A 26,520-nucleotide genomic window follows, 5' to 3' on the forward strand; every position below is an offset into this window, starting at 1 on the left:
CAGCCTGTTCCCACTGGGAGCTGTTTTAACTGAAAAAGTTCTGGTTGGCATCTCCTCTCTCTCAGTTGGAGCGCTCAACATCTGCTTTTACAAATGGGAAATGCAGGTCTCAGCCTCATTAATTGGACATTAACCCTTGTCCCTTTGCCCCTGCGAAATCCTAAAGACTTCTCGGCAAGCTGTATCTGGGTGGGTGTTAGAGCCGTGTGGCCACAGCGACACCAACTAGTTTTCCAACTGGGACCAAGTCGTCCCCTTACCCCACCCTCTCACAAATATACAAGCACTCCGTGTGTGTCAGGCAAGGCATCTGTCCTTCGATGCGGGAAGGCCAAGGGTACACACTTCCGGGCCACGAGGGGTCCTCGTGGAGGGAAATGAGCTCTCAGAGAAGACTCCCTCCAATGGTGGCAAACGCTCTTCACATTATGATTTGTGGTCATTTCATTGAAAAGGCTCTTCTTCCCCTTGTTTTATAGATGAGCAGATGGAAGCCCTGAGAGGTGAAGTGATGGGGCTGGACCTGGAAACTTCTCCTTTCAGGTTGGGTGATTTGTCATTCAGATCACTATCTCTTCATGAAACCTCTCTTTTCAGAGAGGCTGCACAGTGCACCCCTAATGATCACAGGATAGGGGCTCTAAGCCTCCCAGTCCTAGCACCCCACAAGCCCACCACGCCTTGCGTGCCCAGACAGTGTGGTTCCAATGACCCGCTGGGCTGAATTGAACTGTGGAGTCCCAGACCATGAGCGACACGCAAAAAGCAGGGTTCCCGGCGTGGTCTGGGGCTGCGGAAGACTGGGGTGCTGGCCCTCGTGCGGGGGAGGCGGTTTGTCAGGCAGCAGCTGGGCAACACCTGCTCTCCAGGTGGGGTGTCAAGCCTCAGCTAACCTCAGGGTGTATGTCAGAGGGGCACGCCCACTCCGCCACCGGTGTTCCTTGGAGGACTTCTCTCCTCCCAGCGCAGCTAGCCAAAGGAGGACGGTGGGGCGGGGGGTGTAGCGGGGAGGCTGGGAGGACGGTATTGGAATTGCTCACTTGTGGAGCGTTAACATACGTCTGTCTGCCACCAGCTTCCCCCAGCTGCCTGGAAATTGGGCTAGCCTAGCTTCTATTAGAAGGTCTGGGAAGGGGGTATTCTGTATTGAATGGGGGTAGAGAACAGAATCTTGGGGGGATCACCAGGAGATTCTGAGAGCCCTCTCCTGTTTTTTTTTGCTTTTACTGCTCTTTGTAGGTTCTTCTCCTCTGCCCATTTCTAAAACGTGGGGGTTCTGATGCCACATCACCTTCCCATAACTGCCAACTCCACGTTCCCCTCCTTCCCCCGCCCTCTGCCTTTCTCTTCTCCCATAGACCTTAGCGGGGCCGGATGCTATGCCAGGGTAGGACAAGGCCTTAGAGCTCTGTCTAGTCTCCAGATTTTATAGGTGAGAAAGCTGAGGCCCAGAGCAGAAGTGGACATGGTAGGTATATATGGAGAGGTCCAAAATGAATTTATAGAAAATGCATTTCTGTGGAGCAAAGAAGAGGTGTTTTCTGAGGTATACGAGGTGTGGTCCTAGCCAGCCTGTGGTACCTGTGACACAGGGTATGGAGGGGCTGGCATCTCGCTTCACCTGTCAAGTGGGGACATTCGCTTGTCTGTGTCACAGGGTTGTCCCCAGTGATGAGTGAGCTAGTTTATGGAAAAGGGCTAACATAGCATCCAGTACCCAGTGCACTCGTTTCTACACAGAGCTTGGTAGATAGGGTATCGGTTCGAGAGCCAGGTTGCCTGGGTTCTGATCCTAATTTACTGTATGGCCTCGGGCAATTTTATTTTTACCTCTCTGGGCCTCAGATTTCCTGTCTATAACGTGAAGGACACAATCATACTATCCCGTAGGGTTGATGGAGAATAGAATGAAGTTAACTGAAGTGAGCACCAGGAACAGTAAGTATGTGGTGCATCAGTACTCAGTGAATGTTATAGCTGCTGTGACAAACATTGCTGTCGACAAACCACGATTGTTGTAATTGTGTTTGTTATTCCATCTTCCAGAATCTTAGGGCACTTGGTGATGAAGAAGGCAGCGTGCCTGCAGAAAGACAGGATTAATGAACAATTCCCCCTGCTTATCATCACTTGGGGTGTCCAGGGGAGATATGGAGCAACGATTTTTTTCTGGGATACTGAAAGCATTCCTCCATGGTCAGAGAAACCAGGGCTAGTGTCTCTTTCAAAGGCTCCATGCTTCCAGAAAATACTGTGAATTTTTAGGGTACTTAAATAAATTTGCAAAAAGATATTGCAACTTCTTAAAAAGATGCTGATCTCTGCCTACTCCCACTCATTCATCAGTGCGTGCAGAACACCTTCCATGTGGCAGTCACAGCATGGGCTCTGGGGACCCGGCAATGGATGAGATATGGCCTCTATCCCCGGGAGAGACAGACATAATAAGCCCATGTTTTCAAGACAGTGTGTCGTGTACAATGAGTCTACATGGGGCCGTATATGACATGGGGTAGGCTGTGACTACTTTGGGGGAGTTCTACCAAAGAAGTCTTCAGAGAAGGAAAAGTATTTGCCCTGCGTCTTGCAAGACCCATGAGTGGGAGTGCCCCAGACAACTAAGAGGCAAAGGACATTCTCAGAGGAGGGAGCACCATCTACTCTATTCCTTCCTGATGGCTTCATGAAACAGAGAATATAACGGCTGTGTAACTGTTTTGTAAAACAGCAAATAAGAAAGCTTACTGACAGACCAAGTGGTAAGCCTCTGAATTTACAGGAGGCCTCTGACCCCTGCTTTGGGAGTCATCACCATATCTGGGCTATTCTATTAACCATACCAACCTTAGGGTTAAAGCCAAATACCCGTCATCCTTCCCTGGCTGAGGAGTTACCAGTCAAGGTGATCCCTCTGTTTTTGAAATGCAGATCAAATGGAGCAAACTTTATTTCCATCTCTACCTCATCTTTTATAAACTTCAAAAAAAGGACCCCAAGGTGCCCCCATCCCACCAGCAACTCTGACCCATTCAAATCAAAAGAGGAGATCAAAACCCCAACTTTGTAAAGTTCCTGGAATCCAATAGCCTCTGCCTTGCTGGCCTCATCACATCCATTCCCATAGCCCAGGCGAGCCAGGTGTGGGTTTCAGTTTACCTGCGACCAGGTATTGAAGGCTGAGTGCCCACTAATTACCGCTCTAAGGGCAGGGCCTGGGAGTGAAGAATGGAGACAGACACCATGTCAGGCTTGTGTGATTATGGGAGAAAGGAGGAATTCAGGTGGGAGGATTATGAGAAGCGGGGAGAAAGCAGAGCCCCAGGGATTGGGTGTCCCGTGGGCTCTGTAGGAGGCCGACTGATCCGCTCACCCTGATCTGGTGGCTCTAGGGCTGGGCCCGCCTGGCTCAGCACACACTGAGGGCTTCAGCCTGGTGCAGCAGAAAGAGCAGGGATTGGGAGTCCTCAAGACCTGGGCTAGAAGCATGGTGGTGGCTCTGGTTAACTGTGTGACTTTGAACATATGATCTTTTTAAGTCCCAGTTTCCTTACTAGTAAAATGAGGCTGCTAAAACTTAACCTCCAAAGGTACTGTGGATTAAACAATATAACGAAAGTAAGAATCCAGGCCTGGTGTGAGCTACGTAACAAACAGAAGGTGATCAGCAGGTGTTAATATGTCAAACAACAGGCATATATGGAATACCCACTAAGAGTCTTCCACGTTGAATTGATGGTCCCTGCCCGTTATGGTCCAACCTTAAGCTATTCATTCACTCAACAAACATTTATCTGAGATAAACCATATGTCAAGCCCTGAGATTTGTTCTGGGGATTCAGACAAGGGTAAGATGTCTGCCTTTATGGGGTGCACATACCATATCATTCTCTGAGGCTTTGTCCATAAGGCTGAAATATTGGGAACAACACAAAGGCCCTAGCAATAAGGGAATGCTTAAGTAGATGTTTTACTCACACAAAGGAGCATTATTATATGATAACATTGACAAATATTATTTATATAATAGTAACTGAAGCAAGCAGGGAATGAATTTCAAGGACAGTGAATTCTCAGTATTCATGGTAATGATCTACAAAGTCACCTCAAACACTGGCTGAGTGAACACAAACCATTGCTCCTAGGAGAAATACATGGCTAGGTTCCTGCGAGCCACTGGTTATAGCATCTTGGTCAACTGATCAATTCTTAATCTTATTTTATGTGAGTTTTGTTAGCTATTGTTGATTCATTAACATGGAACTCGTGGCCCCTGACAGTGCTATGGGTCGTTAGAAAAACGAAGCTTTTCTAACACGTACTTTTCCTATAAGGCACATCACAGCTTTCTTGCTCTTGGGGACACTTGACAACGCTATGGCGGGTGGCTGTTTTAAACAGTGAAATCACCAACAGAAAGCATAAAAATACAGAAAACATTGCGCTAAATGGACTGGGAAGGGGACACTTGCTTATAGTATGGAGCTGAAACATGAAGGCATCTCTGTGCTCTGCCTTGGCTGGGAACCTGGAGTTCCCAGAATTTTTCACTTTGTGCATGTCTGTGAATGACCATGAAAGTGCTTTGAGTGCTGGTTTTGGGGTTACAGATACATTTTAGCGAGTAAGCAAGTTTGCCAATAAGGAATCCACAAATAATGAGTGTGTGCCTGTGAATAAAGACTGGAGATAATGTAGAAGAAAATAAACACAGCGGTCATAGGATTACTACCGATGCTTTTCTGTTTTAAAATTCTCGTTAATGTTGGGGCACCTGGGTGGTGCAGTCGGTTAAGTGTCCGACTCTTGATTTCAGCTCAGGTCATGATCTCGGGCTCCTGAGATTGAGCCCCATGTAAGGCTCCTCGCTCAGTGTGGAGTTTGCTTGAGGTTCTCTCTCCCTCTGTCCCTCTTGCTCGTGCGCATGCTCTCTCTCTCAAATATATAAATAAATCTTTAAAAAAGTTTTCGTTAATGTTATCAAGTTGTTTTCCCCCTACATTTTACGATAAATACACCTCAGGGAAAATGAACATGAAGCCCACGGGTGGCTCCCTAAACCCTCCCTACTTACTTTGCTCCCTTGGCTTGGTCAGTGGGCTCAGAGATGGTGGGAATGAGGCATCAGGGTTGGTAGCTCCCAGGCTGGGCCATTCTACACGGACTGAAGTTTCTGGAGTGGCAGTTAGTACAGCCTTGAAAGCTTGCCCCAGTGTAGCCGCCATCCCACCCTGACGCAAGACCCCTCGCTGAGAGCGCAGCCCCAGACAGTTTCTCTCAGGTTGTGATCCTGCCTTGTCTGCGTGGCAGCCCCTGGGACCCCAGCCCTGTCAGAACCTCTGATATTCAGTTTCCTGTGTTTTGATGACTAAAGGCTGGGAACGCTAATTAAAATAGTGCAGTTTGTTTAAGAGGGAGTCTTCCTAAAGTGTGGGCTCTTTGGAAGAATGATTGAATATCCTTGTGATTCAATATGTCTGTGATTGAAATATTTAGAATTATTGCTCTAAATTATGTAAAAGACACACTTTTCAGTTCCTTTTTTAAACTATTTGTCAAGAAGCCAGCTTACCTGTTGATGGGACCTAGTATGCTCCATTGGATGGTTCTAGGGGTCCATTTGAAGGGGAAGATCCAGAAACTTCTTCATCAATACTCGCAGAGGCTAGGAGAAATACTGTCCTAATTCCTGGCTATGGGGGCAGGAAATTCCAGGCCACTAAGGTTGCTAACATTTTTACCTGATTTGCCTCCGGATTTAAAGTTATGTGAATGGCTTGTTTGTCTAACTCAGCTCTGCTCAAATCAATCTTTCATGGATCTCCCCCAGTAAAGATCACCTTGGGTCAAAGGTCATAGGTCATCATGGTTCTCAAATACCTACCCACTTTGTAAGAGTTCCAAAGTGGACAATTACCCAGAAATTAGTGAGGAACAAAAGCAAGTATTGCAAAAGGCTAACTGGGAGAAAATGAGTGCAGCATGTACAATAATGTTTCAGATATTGTCTTTATGGCTATTCCAATTAATTTCCAGTTTTTCTCCAGCCTGACTTGCAACAACATAGACTATGATAGAAGGCACCTGCTGTTGATGTAGGGTTCCCCTGTGCTACATCCACAGCACGATTCTTGACTGTTGATATTCACCCTTCTTGTGCCTGTGTGCACTCATACACACGATGCATTCTTAAACATGTGTGGGCTCAGACAGCCTTATGATGTCCTAACAAAGATTTCCCTCAAGTAATTCACCCAGGGCTACCACTGAGAAAAAAATGAAACAAAACCAAAAAACCAAAACCTTAGAAGGACTTTCAAAAATATCATAGTTTTGTAGCTGATTCCTGATTTCTTAGGGTGCAAAGCTATTAATTTTGATTTAATAAAAAGTCACAGTGTTCATGGAAACAAGCCAGAAATAAATAGGGGCATTAAGATTATATGGAGGGGAAGAAACTGAGACGTGAGCTATAGGGAATGTCTGAAATGTCAGGTTACGGCAGTGTGCACAATGTGAACGGAGCAGGTTGGTTAAATACATGCATTTTAAAAGGTGGGTGGTCATGCACACGACTCGTCGCCTTTGTCTTCTGGAGAGCCGGGGAGTTTGGATGAAAGGAAATAATTATTTTCCATGGGGAACGAGAGGAATTTTAGACTATTGCTTCTTTGAAGTCGGACTTCCAAACATCAGCATTAAGATGCCTCGTGTTTGTCTACATGCTATGCTTTAAAATTAATTTTTGGCAAATTTTAACATCTCCATTGTAAATTTTTAGGGTGAGGATGAAAAAGAAATCTGTCTGTTGATATTTATTTGTCTTGCCTTTCGTTAACCAAAGGTGTTTTTGGAATGTTCCAATTTGAAGTTACAGCTCCTATCCACCTCGGTTGGGGGCAGCTTCTGCATCTTGGGCCCTCCTCCTATGTGGACAGGACACCTTAGAAGGGGCAGAACGTGGTGCCCCGGCCCAGTGACCCTGTCTCTTCTTTACTCAGTGGAGTAAAATTCCCAAAAGTATGGGCTTGGCCCCAAGGTGTTGAATGGATTCACTCCAAATGGTGGTTTCTTCCCTCAGCGCTGAAGGTGAGAGAAGTAGCCTTTGAAGCATCTCCTGTGTGCTAGACGCGGGAACTGGATGCCTTGTCAATTTCCTATCATCTTCATAATGATGTTGCAAAGTGGACATTAAGAATTTCCCTGTTTAAATGAGGCGGCACAAGAGAGGTTAGGTAACTTACCTGATCTCCCAGCTAGGTGGCTGAGCTGGGATTCAAACAAGATGTGTCCGTCTTCCCAGAAGCTCTGCAAGCATCATCCAGGGGAGATGGCGCCCCTGAAAGCCCACCAAGGGGGGAGGGGGATTAAGGCTCATTTGGCCAGGATGGGGAGGAGGGGGTGGAGGCAGCCGCCAGATGCCGTAGCCATCTCGGGTCAAATGAAGCCTGATCCTTTCTCAGCTTGATTTGACCTAGAACTGGGAAGCAGATGGGTCCAAGCTGCCCGAGGGTCTGAGGGAGGCTGAGCAGACAAATGGGTCCTGGCTGCAACCGCTCCTGTTCTGAGGGCCTGGGGCTGGGGGCTGCTTTGGGAACCGAGCTCCAGCCTGCCCTTTGTGACTTATAAAACCTTAGATAGGAATTCATCTGCGAGTCTTCGAGTCCAGAGAGCTCCTCCTTTTGGAGGGCAGCAGACTCAGGGAGACCCCGGGTAAATCCAGGGAGATAAGGCAGATGTCGACAGATGTGTTGCCAACAATGTGGCTGGTTGCCCCAAGAGGTAGCTGGGAAGATAAACAAGGGCCACGGGAAGGGCCACGGAAAGATGCCTAAGGGACTTAATGCTCATTCAGCATCAAAGACTCATCCTTTTGCAACGCTGGGTAGTGGGATTGTTTCAAAGAGATATTGGGTTGTTTAGATACGCCTTGCAATTGGATGAGTGGGGGACCCAGCTCACAGATTTTTACAATACATGTGTTGAATGAATGAATGAATGAATGGAGACTGGATATTTACTCATTCAGAACTCACTTATAGAAAGTGAGTTCTTATAGAACTCACAATAGAAAGACCAACCGTCCGGTTTGCTTAGGACGTGTTGTTTTCCGGGAAGCGGACTTTCAGTCCTCAAGTGAGGAGTGTCCTGGGCACGCCAGGGCTGGATGGTGCCCTGCTTACTGAGAATCCATGATGGACCAGGCCTTGGGCCCCCACTGGGCATATGGGGCTAAATCAGATGCAGTGCCTGCTCTCAAGGAGTCCACGTATGATCAGAATAGATAAATATGACCCTGTGGCACATGCCACGATAGGGCCACGTGCACGAGAGAGCAAGGCCGTGGAGTCAGAAGCACCCGGAGGGCTTTTAAGAGGTGGGGCAAACACTGTGGGGAGGAGCTCACCAGATCTCCAGAGAAGCTTGGGAAGGGCCTTGGGGCTAAGGGACAGCTGGGGCAAAGGCCTAGGGTCTCGTATAACAACAAGCAATGGGCAGCATGTGTGTGTATGTTTGTGCGTGTGTTGCGGACAAACGAGGGAAAACGGGGTGATTGTGAGGTTGGAGAGGTATTTGAGGGGCCAGGTGACAAGTCGGAGCCCATGTCAAGAAAAATGAAATCTATACTATAGGCAGTGGGGAGCTACTGAAGGTTTTTCTAAGCAGGGAGAGAGAGAATCCGATACTACAAAATGTTTCATTCACTCAACGGATGTTTACTGAGCACCTACTGTGTGCTAGGCATTGTGCTAGAGGAGTGAAGGAAGGCATGCATGCATGGCTATCTGCCAAGGAGTTTCTTTTTAATTTTCCAGTGGCGGTGAGGATCCTTGAAATCCAGGGACTAGCTGATACGATGTTTGGGCCTGTGGCCTCTGTCAGAAAAATTGTTCTGCGGTGAGCAAATCTAACAAGAAGACTGCCGGCACTGGCTCCAACCTCCGCCCCCTTATCTGTTTTTTCTTTTTCCAAAAGACCTTGAGGACTGTAGTCAATTCCACTACAAAACGGTTACACAATTTCCCCCTGGAGAAAGCGAGTTTCCACCTTAGGGGATGAATAAGCCCTTTCTTTTCTGGAGCGCTGGCCAGTGGAGGCCCAGGCCGGGGGCTGCAAGAGGGGTGGCATGGGGAACAGCAGGCCTCGGTCTAATTTGGGGGTGACTGTTTTTTCATTAAACAAAGTCTGCATGGCAGGGGCCATGGCTGCAGGCGCCCAGGGAGGCCGAGAAAGCGGGGGACGGGGCTCGGCCTGTGGCAGTGGCCGGCAAGCTCTTGGCCCTCCAGCTCTGCGCCCCCCGAGCATCCATTTTTCCGGGGCTGCGGGTCCTATAAATGGTGCCTTTGAGGAGGCTGCCCGGGTGACAGCAGGACCCTCCCTGCAGCACCCACTCGGCCACTGGATTCTGAAAGCTGATTGTCCCTCCTCAGGCCCTGCCCTCCTGCGACATTCCTCACGCTGACCATTGTCTGCAGAAAGAGGCCATTGTCTGGGGCTGACATATCTGCTGACGGAGGCACAGGAACCGAGCAGAGCTTTGGGGAGAAAGAAATCCACCCAAAACAACAAAAAACCTGAGCCTAGCCGGAGGGCAGGGTTTAGACTGGGCTTGTTGAATTTCCTGATTTGCTGGTGTTCTTCCCAAGAGGAAATGCCCCCCATTATGGGAGGATCAGAGTTTTATCTCTGGGCTGGAATGACACCATTTGTGCCTTTGTGTCAACAGCACAGAGAGGCATTGTTTAGGGTTCTGTGGCCGGGCGCTGGGAAGGGCTTGTTTGAAGAGAAAAAAAGAAAAAACCCAGAACAATGTTTACCCAGCAGGCAGCCCCTGCCAACGCGCCACCCCCCTCTGCACTGGGATGTCAGCTGGCTCGCTCGGGCCCCCTTGGCTGGGCCTTGGCCTTGAGTGCAGCCGGGCGGGCAGCTGGCTGGGATAGGTATGCCAGCTCTCAAAACACCAACAAACAGCCCCCTCCCGATCCAGAACTAAAGGTTAGCGCTGGGAGGGCAGAATCATGGGCCCTGCGTGCAGGCAAGATCCTGACATCTGGTGAATTCCTTCGGGGAGTCAGCATCAGAGACTCGCTGCCCAAAGTGTGGTCCCAGCACCAGCAGCATCTGCATTCCCGGGAGCTTGTGAGACCTGTAGGCTCTCAGGCCCCGCCCCAGACCCGTCACACCTGAAGCTGCATTGTAAGAAGGTGTCCTGAATGCATTTACACGCTAGGCTTCAGAAGCGTTGGTCTCAAGCAGGGGTTTTCAAACACGACGGTGCATTGAAATCACCTGGGGAACTGTTAAAAGTTCCGATGACCAGGCAGCAGCTCAGGCCAATGATGTCAGGATCTCTAGGGGAGGATGGAACATCAGTATTTTCTAAGACACCCTGAGGGATTCCAGTGTATCTCCAGGTTTGAGGCAGAGGAGTGAGGACGATGCCCTCTTTCCCCTGTCCTAGCCCTGAGTCTGCGCTGGTTACGATGCCCCGGTTTCTGAGCATTTTCTGGGTGAGAAGTGCTGAGCCTTCATCCATGAAGATGGTATGTGTCCATGACTACAGAGCCAAAAGAACTGGCCAAAAGAACTCCTATTCATCCTTCAAAACCCAGTGAAAAGGACTTCTCCTCTGTGATACGTTCCTAGATCTTCTGAAGCAGGGAAAGATGCTTCTTCCTCTGAACTCCCACTGCCCTCTGCATCCTTCTATTACCGCGCGCTTGTCACATTAAGGCTTAATGATCTGTTCACCTGTCACTGGACTTATCTTTGTATCCCCGGGGCCTGGGGCAGGGCCTGGGCACAAAAGTAGGTGCTCAGCAAATGAGGTGACAACATGAATATGAGGGTGAATAGCTGAATGAATACAAGGATGAGTGAAGATACCTTCCCTGCCTTTAAAAATCTACAATTCTAGCAGACTAGGCCACCTTGCACCAAGTTAATGAGCCATTAACTGTGGATAGGTGTGACTGAGGTTTGACCAGAGTCCTATGGGAATGCAGAGCAGGGGACAGGGTCTCCCTTAACCACGCTGCTCCAGGCCTGCTGGGAAGAGGGTGGTCCACCCTCTTTGCTCAGTGTTGCATCTCCCGTCTACACCCCAGAGATCCCCCTCGACTGGTTCCCCTTGGGCTCCTTTCCTTATCATATTTGGAAACAGGAAGATCCTCCAACTGGTGGAAGGGACAGATTCTGTTTTCATTTCTCGATGATGCTGGTACTATAACCTATAAGACAGGTGACTCTCGTTGTATTGTCAGGCCCCAGAACACGAGCCTGGACAGGCTCCGGAGGAGCCTCTTGGGTCCGGGTCACAGCTGAGCAGATGGTGAGGCCGCCTTGGCTGTTGTGTGTCGGTAGCAATTTGGCCTGTAGGCCACCTGATCACTGCAAAGCTCAAGGCCGGGCTGGCTGAGGCCTTCCCTGGTCAGAGGCAGAATAGGCTGCCCGTAGGCCCATGCTTCAGGCTCGAGTGGGCTCCCTCATTGCTGAGGACTTACCGAGTCAAGAGGCCTAGAGGATGGGCAGAGGTCAGCCAATCAGATAAGTGGGTACAAAAGAAGCCGGGGCAGGTGGTGGGAGTTGGCATGAAGAGGTCAGGGGTCAGAGGGTCCAAGGTTTGAGACAGGAGTCGGGAGGCAGAGACAGGCCATTGTGGAAGGGTCTGGGGGCAACAGAGTGGAAGAGTCCGGGACAACAGCCAGGAGAGGGGTGTCACTTGCAGCCGAGTCTTAAACCCTCCTGGGGGCGTGAGAATGAAGAAGAGGACCCAGGCAGAGGGGCGGGGGGAGGCTGTGCAGTTCATGTACTGGGCAGAAGGGAGGAGAAGCCGGTGGGCCGACACCAGCGTTGTGAGGTGGCTCTTGGCAGCAGTCTTCTCCGGGGGCATCCTCCGAAGGTCTCTCCCGGAGCTTGGTGGAGACACAATTCGAGAACCGTGTCGCTGCTGTGGGTGGATCCTTGGGATCCTGGGACATTTGGGAGGGAGAGTTCCCTTCCTCTCTCTTTTCTCATTTTCCTGCGCAGGCCTGGGTTCGCTTTCTGTGTCAAAGAACTCCCTTCCACTCTTCATCTGTGTATCTCTCTATTCCCCGCGCACGGCACACAGCCATCTCTGGCGTCGGGAAGTCACGATTGCTCAAGTGAAGGTCCCCTTGCAGCTGTCAAATCCCCACAGACACAGTCCCCAAGGGTTCCTTTGGGAAAACAGCCTCAAGAACTGGAGGACAGGGTGTCGAAGACAGCCAAGCACGGGTCGTCAACTTCCGGGAGAGGAAGGAAGCCTGGCAGACTTTGGGGCCATGTCCTTGCTTTCGGTTCTGTCTTTTCTGCTCCCTCCAAAGCTGGGCCCGCTCCCAGGGCTGAGCAGGGAGGGGCACTAGAAGAGGCCAGGAGGGAAGAGCCTGTGAATTCCAGAGGGGTTCCTGAGTGACCCCGAGGGTCAAATTCTGTGTGCCTCATCCAGGGAGGTCATGGGGCTGGGAAGGGACCGAGCTGCTGTGTAGGGGACATTCTGTGGAGACATTCCGGGCTGCGAGCTGGGGGAGGGAGCCAAGGCTGAATCCGAGTCCGGGAGACTGGCATGAAGCCTCCTGCTATAGGCAGAGGAAGCCCAAGGCACCCTTTATTGGTTTCTGGCTAGGAAATGTGGGAACAAGGACTCAGTTCAGGAACTTGGCAGCTGTACTCTCCTCCAGGAAGACCCCCTGGTAACCCTAGAAGGAAACGATCACACCTAGGGGTTGACCCTAGGGATTGACATTCCCCTGGTTACGGATATGTGTCTCCATGTCCTACCATCCACAGCCCCAGCACCTTCTCTAGGGCTGGTCCAGTCTTGCCCCTTCTCTGGTCTCCTGGGCGCCCAGCGTGGGACCTGGCCTGGCCTAGGGCACGGTGAACATTTCCCCTGTGGAATGACTTACCTCTTGCCAAGGGTGCGCTGTGTTGGGGTTTGGTAATAGAGATAGCAGAAGAGTCTAGAATGTTGCTCAGAGCGCCTGGCTTCCTTGACTTCTCACCTGCTAGCTGGGCATAAGAATCCCCTCCTTGCCTGCCCCTCCACAGGGTGCTCCGGGGAGCACATAAGAACCTGAATGTCAAGTATGAGAAGTCCACCAGCAATATTAGGTGAGAGGTGGTGTAGAGTAATGGTCAGGGCCTGAGTTCTGTCACCAGGCTCCCAGGGAGTAAATTTGGCTCTGGTGCTGGAGAGACACACAACCGCGGGTGAGAGGCGAGAGCTCCTCGTGCCACAGATGTCTCATCTGTAACAGGGGTTGTCATGAGGATTCCATGGATGAATTTATGTAAAGCCTTTGGAACAGTGCCTGGAGGTGGGGGATAGATGGAGGCGGGGGTGATCTGTGCTCCAAATTTGGGGACCCTCTTCCTGATTTCAGGTTACCAGTCTTTCAGACAATACTATTGCTTTCTATGCTCTGTGCGCCATCTTGGTTCACTGAGGAGCAAAGATGGGAATGCGGCAGCGCAGCCTCCAGAAGCGAGTTGGGTTGGCCTGGATCTGGCTCCTTCTAGCTCCGGCTCCGTAATTCTTGGAGCAGACAGTCTTCTTTGTATGGGGAAGTCAGGCCTAAGCACCTGCCCTTGGGTGAAAGCATCCAGTTCTCTCGGCACTCCCGGCCTTTTGGTATTTTCCTGGAGCATTTTCTGATCGTAGGGGAACTACCCATTCCTGTCGTTGCTGGGAATCCAGAATTGAGCAGGATGTGGCCCATGCCCAGGTGAAGAAAGGAAGTTCAACAATGAACAAATAATTACCAGAGTGTTGTGTGGTATCAGAAAGTGCGGCATGATAAGACAGGCGCAGAGCAGGGCTTCGCGACCTAGGGGCAGGGGACCAGAGAGGCCTCCGGGGGAGGTGGGAGAAAGCACAGGCAGGAGAAGCAAGGATGGAGAGTGTTGCACATAGAGGAGCAGCAGGTACAAAGGCCTGGTGCTTATGAAGAACCGAGCGGCCCTCCCTCGCTGTCTGGGTCCGATAGAAGGTCTTCGGACGCTCGGGTGCTTGTCTGGGGTTTTATCCCCATTTGTGGAGTCCTCCCTTTTCTCTTTATCCCTGGTCCTGGCCATGAGCTTTTAGTCTGGAACAGGGCTGGCAAGCATTTTCTGAAAGGATCACTTGGTAAATATCCCTGCAGGCTGCCCAGTCTCGGTTGCACCTCGGGAAGCTGCCACTGTAACGTGGAAGCGGCCATGGGCGCTCTGCAAATGAATGAGCGTGGCTGTGGGCCAGTAAGACCTTATTTACACAAACAGATGGTGGTTGGATTTGACTCATGGGCCGTAGTTTGCCAGCCTCTGGCCTGGAATGGAAGGCAGGCATGGACCAAGTCGTTACAAGCAGGTTGCCGTTATCTCTCTCATCGTGATTTTTCGCCCACAGTGGTCGATGTGTAGATTCTCTGGAGCTCAGTGCAGAGGCTTGAGTCGCTCATGGCCTTCAGTTCATGCAACATCCCTCACTGGTCCCTGCCAGGCTCCTCTTCTCACTGATGTACTCGCCGGTCCTCATTCCCAGCCGCCTCTTCCCAGGCGACCGTCCCAATGCCTCTGCTCTGTACCCTTGAAATCATATGCATCTCTCTGAAGGAGGTTTCTCTGTGTAGTGTATTTTGAAGTTACATAAATGGCACCGTGCTATCCACAGTTTTGCTTCTTACTTCTTTCCCCCATTCTACGCTGCATTTTTTTTTAAAGATTTTATTTATTTATTTTTTAAGATTTATTTATTTATTTGACAGAGAGAGAGACACAGCGAGAGAGGGAACACAAGCAGGGGGAGCGGGAGAGGGAGAAGCAGGCTTCCCGTGGAGCAGGGAGCCCGGTGCGGGGCTCGATCCCAGGACCCTGGGACCATGACCTGAGCCGAAGGCAGACGCCTAAGGACTGAGCCACCTAGGCGCCCCCACACTGCATTTTTAGAAAATCTAAAGCTGAGCATACCTCTAGGTCTTTGCTTCTAAATGCTGCAAAACGTTTCACATTGTGCACCATCACATTCTCCTTATTCATCCCCCCGGTGATGAGCAGTGTTTGGTGCTAGCTCTTTATCCCCACAAACGCCATCCTATCTTCCCCGAGTGGAGATGCTCATACCCGCCTTTCCTTTTTGGCATACCCTGCTGTCATAGCATGCGTCCCTTGGGTGTCTGCCTCCACCCTGGACCATGAGGTCCTGAGGTCCGTTGTCAGATCCATATTGGTACCCCAGAGCCTAGCGAGGTGCCTGGTACTTTGGAGAGCCAATAATGTTTGGTGAATGAGCTAGCCTCTGAGCGGAGGACTCTATCAGGCATCTTTTGGATGAGCACCTGGTGACTTCCAGTTGTTCTCCAGCAGCAGGCTGGTCACAGCCCTCACCCCAGTGGTACCTTTACTCTGTGGGACCCTGCCCGCCACCCCCACAAAGTGCTTTCCCATGATTGCTTCCTGTTTGGTTACGTGTTGATTATCTGACGGGCTGATTTCATTTCATGCTGTAAACTTGGGTAGTATAATGGGTACTTTGATGTGTCAACTTGGCTAGGCTATGGCGCCCAGTTGCTTGGTCAAACACCAGTCTAGGTAGGTGTCACCGGGGAGATGTTTTTTAGAGCAGATTAGTGTTGAAACCAGGACACTGAATAAAACAGATTATCCTCTGTAATGTGGGTGGGCCTCATCCAGTCAGTTGAAGGCATTAACAAAGAGAATGAGATCCCCCAAAGAAGAGAGAAGTCTGTGTCAAGACGGCCTTTGGACGCAAGATGGCCACGTCAACTCTTTCCTGGGTCTTCGGCCTTCAGGCTTGCCGTACAGAGTTGGGACTTGTCATCACTCATGATCACATGAGCCAATTTCTCACATTCTTTTTCCCTCTCTCTCCACCCTATGTCTGTTTCTCTAGAGAACTCTACTAGTATGGGGAGGGTCAGGATAAATCTGCTCCAAAGTAAGATCTTTTTCATGACATTTAAGGCTTCAAGGGACTTCAGGAGACTCTATCTCTATCTGTGACAGTGTCTAGGAGTCCCCTTAGCAGAGTGCCACCACACACAAGCACAGGCACCAGATGATGATCCTGAAATTTGGGTTGAATCAGTGAAATTCAACAAAGACCCACAGTAACTCTTTCCTATGTCTGGATTTAGATTGTGCAAACCATCTAGTTGATCTGGGGGCCAATTCTCACCTAAACCTTGATCATATAATGATCTATAAGATCACCCATTAAACCAAACTCAGCCATGATACAAGAACCACAACAGCCAGCCCAAGAGGGCACGAGTGCACACCCCTCAGAGCAGAGAGCACCGGAAGGTGCTTAGAGGGAAGGATCTACTAGCTGATCCCTTGTATTTTCTAAGTTTATGGAACATCCGTTACTGTGTCTCAGGCACTTGGTGATTTTCATGACAACCTTGCAAGGGTAGCTTTATCAGCCCCATTTTAAAGATAAAGAAATGGAGCCCAGAGATGCTGAGTCTCTGTCAGGAGCACAAGGGTAGTCAGTAGTGGATCTGTATTTAAGCTTGAGTTTGTGCTGTGAGACCAAAGTCTGTGCTCATCCCATTGTGCCCTGACTGAGTTTCTTTCCTCCCTCCTTCCTTCCCACCGAGCGTATGTTCTCAGTGCGGGGGAATCTACAGTTATGTTTTCTTTTTCTTTCTTTCTTCTTCTTTTTTTTTTTTCCCCCTACGTTTTCTTTTCCTTATGAGGCTCCCGGGCCCAGAGAAATCCTGGGATGGTGAGACAGTCTTGTCTTGGACGTGTGTGCAAAGTGATCACAGAAGTGCAAAAAAACTATTCTCCCCTGGTGGTGTTGGGGGGTCAGTGATGTAGACGGGAGAGTGTGTGGCAGGGCTCCTGGTGCTGTGTACAGGAGGGAGGCCGGGGTGCCATGGAGGAGGAGTGAGGATACCAGAGGAAACAAGGACTTTGCAGGACTGCACGTCCAAGGGCCAGGTCAAGAGCCAGGCATCAGGGTGGGATGCTGCAGGGGTACAGAGCCTGTGCCGATGACTGAGGCCATTGGCAGTGTAAGGAGCTGAAAGGGTATGAGGCCAGAAATGCAGGCAAGACCTTGGAAGGTGGTGCCCAGTGCTTGGACTCAGGACCATCGGAGGCTTTTGTTCAGGGGTGGGACGAGGGTAAGGAGCATGAAGAACTCATTTCGGGTGCAAAATTTAAGGAGGGCCAAAATACTCAGTCACCGAGAGAGAGAACATCAGATTAGTGCAAAGGGCACAAATGTTGTGATCCGAAGGGGCACCTGTACCCCAGTGTTTATAGCAACATTATCCACAATAGCCAAACTATGGAAAGAGCCCAGATGCCCATGGCTAGACGAATGGATAAAGAAGATGTGGTACATATATACAATGGAATATTACTCAGCCATCAGAAAAGATGAATTCTTACCATTTACAACAACATGGATGGAACTGGAGGGTATTATGCTGAGCGAAATAAGTCAAGCAGAGAAAGACAATTATCATATGATCTCACTCATATGTGGAATTTAAGACATAAACCAGAGGATCATAGGGGAGGAAAGGGAAAAATGAAACAAGATGAAATCAGGGAGGGAGACAAACCATAAGAGACTCAACTCTAGGAAACGAACAAGGTTGCGGGACCGGAGTTGGCTGGGGATTGGGGTAACTGGGTGTTGAGCATCAAGGAGGGCACATGATGTAATAAGCACTGGGTGTTAGATGCAATGGACGAATCACTGAACTCTACATCTGAAACTAATGATACACTATATGTTAAGTAATTGAATTGAAATAAAATAAGTTTCCAAAAAAAAAAAGAAAGAAATTAGTGCAAACATATCTATGATGAGCAACAGAGCAAGCTTTTAAATAAAGAAAGGGTCTGAGTCTTCACTTGCATGACCCACCTCTTAGCTCACCCCAATCCTGTCTCTGCTTTTGTTAAAAAATCCAGATTCCTGCTCCCCACCCCCCCGGCCCCAGACCTACTATCTCAGTCTCTCCAAGAGGAACCCTATTATTTTCCAGTGCCCTGGGTGGTTTCTATGGTTTTGTTTTTTCCTTTGAAAAAGAAAAACATGGCCAATAACCACCTGTGGGCGCTGGGCCAAAATACAGCTTCTTGCATCACTTCCATACCTTCTGCATCCGAACGGGCAGCACAGGGACCCTGGTGGTTCGAGCTTTAGCAAGGGCCTCGGCAGCTTCCCACCCCCCAGGCAAGAAGGCAAGTAGCAGGGATGGCGAGGAGATGTTTATGCTGACAGGTCCCAGCTTTGGGAAGACCACTCGGGCAGGCCCAGGTAACAGGCACCGTTCTGGATGGGGTTTTCCATTTTTCAGTTTCCAAAAGGGAAAAGATCCTGATTGTTCAAGGCTGCACACATATCACATCCCTGCAGTAGCTACTCCAGGAGGCTCTGGAAGAGAGCCCTAACTCCTGGCCAGACAGCTAAGGCCCTCCACACCTGGTCCCTCCCTTGGCCCCTAAGCGTTTCGCGGTCGGGGCTGCGGGTCTGTGAGCGTCCATGGACCAGGCTCGCCACGGTCCTTGGGCTGACTTCTCCCTCGGAGCCTCCCCCAGGCTGTTCCTTCTGCTGAAGCACCTCTCCTGGTTCCCTCTACTCATCTTTCTGGGCTGCTCCGACCTCTGCTTTTGTTCCTCTGGGCGTTTGTCAGAGCCTGGAAGCCTCCTCCTTCCTTCTGCATTCCGGAGTGTTCCTCCAGAAGCAGCGAGATGCTCCAGAGAGCTCATGGGCCGCGGAGTCGGCAACCTTGGCTCCAGCTCTCTGCTCCACCTCTTCCGAGCCTGGGCGACCTTGGAGAAGTTGGCTGCCCTTTGGTTTCTTGGGACATAATATAGTTCCCTCGGTGGTGGTGGGAGGGTCAGAGGCGACGGTGGAAGCCGCAAGGTGGGAAGGCATCCCACTAATGAGGTTGTTATTATTCACAAGTCACCCAGGGAGGGCCTCTCCCCCCCCTCCCGCCCCCCTGTCCCCCGGGGGAGCCACGAGCCACGGACGGACCTTCTGCTTCGCCTGCCGCTGGCCGTGGTCGTGAACGTAGCCCCCTGCTCCTTCCACGACGAGGGCACACCTAGGAGGCAAGTCCTCTGAAGAAGCTTATTTATCACTTACGTTATTGTAAAACAAGAAATTTTACAAAGACTGAAGGAGAGGTGGAGAAAATTCCTTCTAAATTCTCTTAACTTTTTAGTCTTCTAGGAGAGTCTGGGAAACACCCTTTTACAGAGGGCCCTGAGGGGGCCATGGGGGGGTGTGTTTTCTCAGTCGCTGGGCAATCTTTCAAGGAGACAGGGCTTCTCTCTCTCCGAGCACTGTGTTAGGAGGAGCAGATGCGGTTGGAGCCACACAGCCCGTGGCAGGGACGTGGGAGGTGCCAGGAGGCCCAGGCTGGAATGGGGGAGATACAGCCCCTCTCGCGTGTGTTCCGGTGCCGGATGTTGGTGTGAGCCGGACAGATTTGGCTTGAGGTTTCATCTGGGCAAAGACAGAGTCAGGAGGGGCTTATTTCTTTGTGTTTTGACCCTACTGATGAGCACGGATGGAAAACTCAATTATCAGTGAGGTTAGGGGCAGGGCGGGAGGTCAGGGCCTAACTGCCCACCCTTCCTCTGGGCGCTGAGAGAGTTGATCTGCTCTCTGCTGCTCCAGGAGGAGGAGGCATTGATCAGAGTCAAAGGTCATGTGTCATCAAAGGCGGTCCAGGAATAAAGGGAGCCCTTCCCAAGGATTCTAGAATGGCCCCCGAAAACCCAAGGCGATTCACTCCTTTAGTAAGCTCACATGTGCCTTACACTCAAACCGTCCAGAATTCTGGTTGCAAAATTTACAAGAAAACGTGGCTTTATTCTAGGGTAGCTTTCAAAGATTTAGGATTTGAAGGGGGAGGGGTTGGAAGCATTCTCTTTCTAGCCTCCTCAGCCAAGAATTCAGAACCCTCTGGGGGAGAGACTACACATGTCTTCCTTTTTTTTTGAGGAAAAACAATTCATTAAAAAGTTCTTTGTATGAGTCTGGACACCTCAAAGATAGGACCCTAGCCACCCTTGTTTCACACTTATCTTTTCCCATGGGAATATTTCCTCTTTAGATGGGGGTGGGAAACCACACACACACACACACACACACACACACACACACACACAGCAGTTTGAAAGTTGGAAGTTAAATTGAAACAATCACATGGCCAGTGGATTGTATAGAAAAACCATAAAGACAGGAAAAAAAAACAAAACAGTCCACCAAAAGACAGACAGACAGAAAGAAATTCAGAGGGACAAGGAGAACGTTCATGCCTGAAACCAGAAGATAAAAAAAAGAGTGCCATATAGGCAGATAGGGTCCTAGCCAATTATCATCAGGTGATTTAAAATATGACAAGCATCCCCATGTGCAAAATGCTGACCTCCAGGGGAGAAAGGAGTTTCCCAGCAGATGTACCTATATATTTTCCCTAATAATTTCTTGTTCTTTACAGTGAAGTGTGGAAAATGAACAAAGGGGCCAGCTGTGCATCTAACTTTGCAGTTGTCAGAGCAAGTTGAACACGGAGAGGATGGAGTTGACGACACATGAGAACAGGTTCAAGAGCAGGTCTGAGTCGCAGCTGAGAACGGGGCTGAGGGAGGCGGCAGCATCACTACAACCAGCAACTGGGATCCCCCTGCGTAGATGCTGGTGTATATCCACGTAGATCTCCACATCGACCCTTGCCTATGCAGGTATACGCACAAGTGTATCGGGGTGTTAACTGGAATCTCACTATGCGTCAGAAGTCTAGATCACCTGCCTGAGAAAGTTGGCTTCCATCCCACAAACGAGCCCCAGAGCTCATTTCTAGATTACGGAAAATCGAGCACAAGGATAATGTGTGCAGGGCACCGTGTTCCTGGAACCGTCCAAATTTTACTCAACGGAAGGTTCACTCTGACAACGCCATGTCGCCCAGAAAGCCCTCCCCACTTGCGCTGTCTCGGTGAACTTACCCTCCACGCCTCCTTTGCCGACGGCCCCCTGGAGGGCTGCTTGCTCCCCACCCGTCGGCTAGAGGTCTGGCCCGTTCTTGATAAGCTCTTGCTCGTGTCTCCTCTCCCCACCGAGTTTGGAAGCTCCCGGGCAGGGACCACTGTGGTCCTGCTGCGCCATGTTAGGTCCCCTGCGAAGCCCTATTGGCTAATCAGAATAGTGGCCCCACCTGGACATCGATATCTCTGAATCAAACCCATTTCCTAGGTCCCTGTTCATCTTGTCAGTAGGATAAGACTGTCGTTGGAATCATCTTGTCTAGTCATGGAAGGGCTAACAGCGCTCCTGCTCATCAGCCTGTGCTCTGGTTTAGCTGGCTTTTTTTCTTTATTCTTTTTTTTTTTTTTTTCACAAGGCCTTCTCGAGGAAGGGGGCAGGGCATTGATGGATATTCTAGCGCAAGCTCCTTATCTTGCGCTAGTCTGATGGCTACACTTCGAGGTGCACTGACCAAGAACATGCAGTCTTCACTGTCTTCATTTGACAGACGCAGGCTTAGAGGTTGAGAGAGAAGAAGGAGCCCGTCCGAGGTTTCACAGCAAGAGACAGAGCTGCAGTTGGTGGCTGGGCCTCCTGACGCGGAGGTCTAGGACAACAACAAAATAGCAGCGTGGAACTGTCTGTGGCTCTCACACACGGTCACACAGCACCCGTGGAGGGAGGCCGACAATCAGACGTGGCAGGATTCGGTCTCTGCCCACGAAGAAACGGGAGCTCGGGGAGGACAAAGACTTGGCCTCAGGCATCGAGGAGGAGGATGCTGTCAAAAGAGGGGACACTAGGCTGTCCCTGCCCCAGCTCCGCACCTGTCCCAACATACCCAGCTTCAGGTGACGTCACGTGGTCCTTCCTGCTCCAGCAAACGGCCAAGAAGTGTGGGGACAGGCTGAATGTCTTTCCAGGCATTGTTAAAGATTGACGGCAGGTAGGAAGATCCAAGAAAAGTTCCGGAAAAGTCTCAGCCGTGGCAATGCTCCAGGTTCTTGGCGGCACCTTCTGTAATGGAGCTTAATCTCAGTGAGGCCTCACGCCCGTGTGTTGTGTGAGTGAGCCCTGCTAGTTGTCTCAAACCCCCTTTGGAACACAGCATGGTGAAGATAAATACGGAGCTCACAATTTAATCTCAGCACGTGCTAGCAGCAAGCACGGCGTCTGACACGAAGTGCTTTGTAAATGGTGGCCCTCAAGCAAATGGTAGGTATTATTCTTATTTCTGAGCCTGAAACAACCAGGTGTTTGACATTTTCCAATTAAAAGTACGGGCCTGGGATACTTGCCCTTTAAAAATGTAACACCACCCATAAAAATCTCAGTTTTTTCATTTTCATTTTTTAAGAACACAAATTAGGCCAATTAAATCGTTTAAATGACATTTTTTTTTTTTCTTTTGAGCAAAGTGAGCCATGCACAGGAACCAATAGGTCCCTCACAAAGATTTGCTTTTTCCCCTGGAGCAGACACCCATGGAAGGGACAGCCACACAGAAATCCTTTTGCAGGTTTTACAACCCTGGCTTGGCCCAACGTTCACGGGCCTCGCATAAACCTCTCATTGCACGTGGTGAACCCGTGAACACTTTCTTTCTACTCCAGCTTCCCATCTGGATGCTAGTGCGCAGCGGGCCGGGGATGGGGTTTGTGGCCTCGGGGTCTCCTCGGGGCCCAGGGATGCCTAATGGGGCCTTGTTGGGTACACTGAAGGGAGCTGACCTGGCCGATGGGCCTAGACATCCTGTCGTTTTCCCCAGGAGAAGTGAGGAAGCCTGTGGAATGAAGTCTGGGCTTTCCGGAAGGACCCTAGTCTGAGTGTAGAGAAGAATGGGGAAAACCTCTGTTTTCTTGATGTCTGGTTTTTCTGATTTAAGTGTCCAGCAAATATGATTGCTCTAAGAGTCTGTCTTTGATGTCCAGTTGGGGTTGCAGCCAAAAGCTGACAATTCCATGGGGGAAAATCCCTATTCTAATTCGAACATTGCTTTGCAAACTCAACTCACAAGTTTTCAAAAAGATTTCAAGGTCCACTGCCTCTGGGATGAAGCTGAAACTCCTGGGCTGGCCCTGGGTGGAGCCGGAGAGCCGGGTCCATGGAAGTGACTGGAACTTGGTCCTGACATGACGGGTTCCTTCCTAGTTGAGCCTGATTTCCTCCTTTCTGAGATGGTGTTGATGATAGCATATAAACCCTTCGGGTCTTTGTGAAGATTGAAGGCGGTCATGACTAAAATGTCAGACCTCCCCAAACTCTGAAGACCTCGCTCTCTCTACCTCCTATTTTGCCTTTCCTCTTGACTTGTTAGGTACACTCAGAGGCAGGCGTTGGCAGAGATATGTTGAGGTTCTAGTCTTCAACGAGCTCATACCTGGTGGGATGCACAGCCAAGGAGACTGATAATGAGGTGGCACCGGGTGTGCTTTTTGGCTCAGAGAGGGAAGATGTGGTTCTGGCAGTTTCTGCTACCCCTCAGGGTCCAGGGAACACCTTCCCCAGCTTCATGCGTCCAGCCATCTTTATATTCATTGCTCTTCTTGCCAGGAGTGCCCTTCGTTCGGTGTTGGGGGTGGGGGGAGAGGGTGTGCACAGCGGAAGGGAGACACAATTGGTTCTGTTCCCTGGCCCCGTAAGGGCTCATGGCCTCCAAGGAGAACTCCAAGGAGATACAGGCAGCCGCTGGTCTGCTCCCAGGCGACCATCTGTGAGGGAAGCCCTAAGAGGAAGAACATGGCTCTTGTTCAAAGACGGGGACAAGGGGCTCTGTGGGTGACAAGCTGCAGCTCCAGCTCGGAAGAGACAGGTAGGCAGGAGAGTTATTCCCATATGTGGGTCACGTTACAGTCAAGTTGTCAGAAGGGAAGAAGATGAACTTGAGTTTGTCTAGAGAAAGATCATTCAAACAGGATAGGGCCATCTGAAGACTCAACCTCTCCTTTGGGTCCTCAAAAGGACCCAGGAGTGGCTCTTTGGGCATTGGGCTGGCAGGGGTCCTCAGTGGCAGGGGCAGTGGCCGAGAATCGAAGGACCTCCGTCCACCCAACTCGCGGAGTCTTGGAGGGCAGGCATGTCAGCCCGGCAGGCCCTGTCTTATCAAGTACCCCCTGTCCCCCATCTCTCCCTTGAGCACAAAAGCCTGTTGTCTGGGTAGCTCAGAGAGTGGGCACAGACCATCCTCTCTTCTCTGTGTCATTAATGTAATCTATTTGATCTCGAGGGTGGTTTTGTTTCAGTTTCTCAAGGGAGTGGCGGGGGGAGGGAAGAAGGCCTTTCCTCGGACTTTGAAGACTAGAAACACTTAAACGTGAGAGTTAAGCCGAGGACGAAACCCATCTTGGGTCCTCTTTTCCTGGTAAGAAAAGAGCTAATCCTTACTATTTCTTGGAGAGTCACCTCTTCTTTGGAATCAAAGTGTTTTTCTTATCATCATTGCTAACAATACTACAAGGTTTTTTACATTTATTTATGCACTTCTTGCATCTTATTTATTTATCTATTTGTTTATTTTCAGAGCGGGGTAGGCAGAGGGAGAGAGAGAGAATCTCAAGCAGATTCCCTGCTGAGTGCAGAGCCTGATTCGGGACTCGATCCCACGACCCTGAGGTCATGACCTGAGCTGATACCAAGAGTCGGATGCTCGACCGACTGAGCCACCTGGGTGCCTCCAACTTGTCTCTTTTTCAAAAGGCTTTTGACATACCAGTAAAATAGGTTTACGGTGAATAAAGGAATCATGACTAAGAGAAAACAAAAATAGAGAAAAGATGGTAGCAAAGAAAAGGTCAGAAGACAAAATTTCCCCTCCAGAGGCCTGGGCAGTAGCTAGATGTGGGCCACGACTCAATTCTGAGCTCCCTGGTAACCACAGTAATGAGGGAAACACTCGTATCCATGGTTCGTGGTATCAACAAGAAACAGAGCTGCCTCCATAACGACAGACTCTGGATGATGTATGAAGAAATAATATCAGGAAAATTCTCTAAAAGATCTAGCTATTAGGAGATATGACCCTTTGGGAACTCTCAAATTCATAAATATCTTTAGGGCAGCATTTCCTGAATTGTGTTCTGTGAAACGCTGATTCTGGGAGACATCAAGAGGTGGTTCCTCAGAATCAGATGCTGTGGCCAGATAAACAGAGTTAGTGTTCACATGTATGTCCCTCTTGGAGATTTGCAGAGCATCCATTCTCCTGAGGACTTGAAGGAGTCTGCCCAGAAGAAGCCTGGTAAATTTGGTTTAAATAATTATTTCCCTAAGTTTTTTGGCCACAGAACCAGTATTTGGGGGAATCCCTGAACTCATGAAGCCGGACTGGTTTTCCTGGACCTTTGTGGGAACTGGAGTCTGCAGAAGCATTTTCCACAAAGAAAGCCAGGTTCTATCTCTTTAGGAGAGTCACTGTGTACATGGGATTCCATTGACCTTTCCCCCTTCTGCCCCTCGTGCGCAGACTGAGTTCTTCCCTCAGCAGGAGCATCTGGCCCCAGCTCCTACTCGTACCTGGTGGGGGCGGCCCAGGGAGCTGAGGCCTTGGGGGGCCTTCAGAGTTAAGCATCTACAATACGAACAAAACTTTTGTGGCCAAAAGGGACTCTTCCCGTTGCATCATAATGTCTCTGCCAACAAATCACAGTCTCTCTCTTACCAAAGATTCCCCAGGACCCCCGGGGTGCGGTGAGAGAAAGAAGGGCAGTGGGTGGGAGAATGCTGTCTTGCCACATCAGTGCAGCAAGATTAATACGTGGTACATATCTGTGGGACCTCAGGGAGGGGACTGAAGGCTGGCAGTTTCTGGTAGGCTTCTTGGAGGAAGTGACACTTTAACAAAGATTTAAGAGATTGGCAGGAGTTATATGCAGGGGGAGGCATGGGGTCCCATTTGGGGCCTGGCAGGAACAAATGGTCAGAATTGGCTTTGGGTAGAACAAATGGCAGAAGAGGCAGCTGGTAAAGAGCAAGAGACAGCGGGCCTGGCTGACGAGTTTGGGTTCCTTGTCCAGGGACCCGAGGGGAGGCATCGAGGGACCCCCGGCGGGGATGGCAGGGCTTTCCTACTAGAAAGAGACTCGTAGCACTGACGCGCGATGACGCGGAAGGACACATAGGGACTAGGAGGCTGGGGCCAGGCTCCCGAGCCACCCGCCCCAGGCGGTGGCTGCAGGAGAGGGCTAGAACTCCCGCCTCTACTCTTGCTTCTAGTGGCTGGGGGGGGGGGGGGGGGGGGCAAGACAAACTCTCCGTGCTCCCTGGAGGATTGGCGTTCTCCCTGGCTGGACGTCAGAACAAATTAAGGGCACTGTCTCACAAGCCCCACCTGGCCGGCAGCATGGTCAGGCCAGGCCGGCAGGGGAGATGTGTCCCCAGCAGCAACTTGGATCTTGGCCAATGGCCTCAGCACGAGAAAGGCTCTCGGTGTCCTGCCGGTTTAGTGGACAGCGTACAGGAGTACGAGATCCTATGGCGACCGAAGGCCTGTGTCA

General features: G+C 50.3%; 1 long non-coding RNA gene across 1 annotated transcript in view; it reads left to right on the forward strand.

The window, feature by feature from the left end:
* Positions 1–26,237, forward strand: part of LOC141373549 (uncharacterized) — a 41,911-nt gene extending 15,674 nt beyond the window's left edge. Inside the window, exon 3 of the long non-coding RNA XR_012379629.1 lies at positions 20,502–26,237. This is a non-coding gene — a long non-coding RNA (uncharacterized lncRNA). The remainder of the gene's footprint in view (positions 1–20,501) is intronic.
* Positions 26,238–26,520: the final 283 nt, after the last annotated feature.

The sequence above is a fragment of the Callorhinus ursinus genome, unplaced genomic scaffold, assembly GCF_003265705.2.
Source record: "Callorhinus ursinus isolate GAN/ISIS: 27379988/994484 unplaced genomic scaffold, GSC_fseal_2.0 scaffold10, whole genome shotgun sequence".
NCBI classification, from domain to species: Eukaryota; Metazoa; Chordata; class Mammalia; order Carnivora; family Otariidae; genus Callorhinus; species Callorhinus ursinus.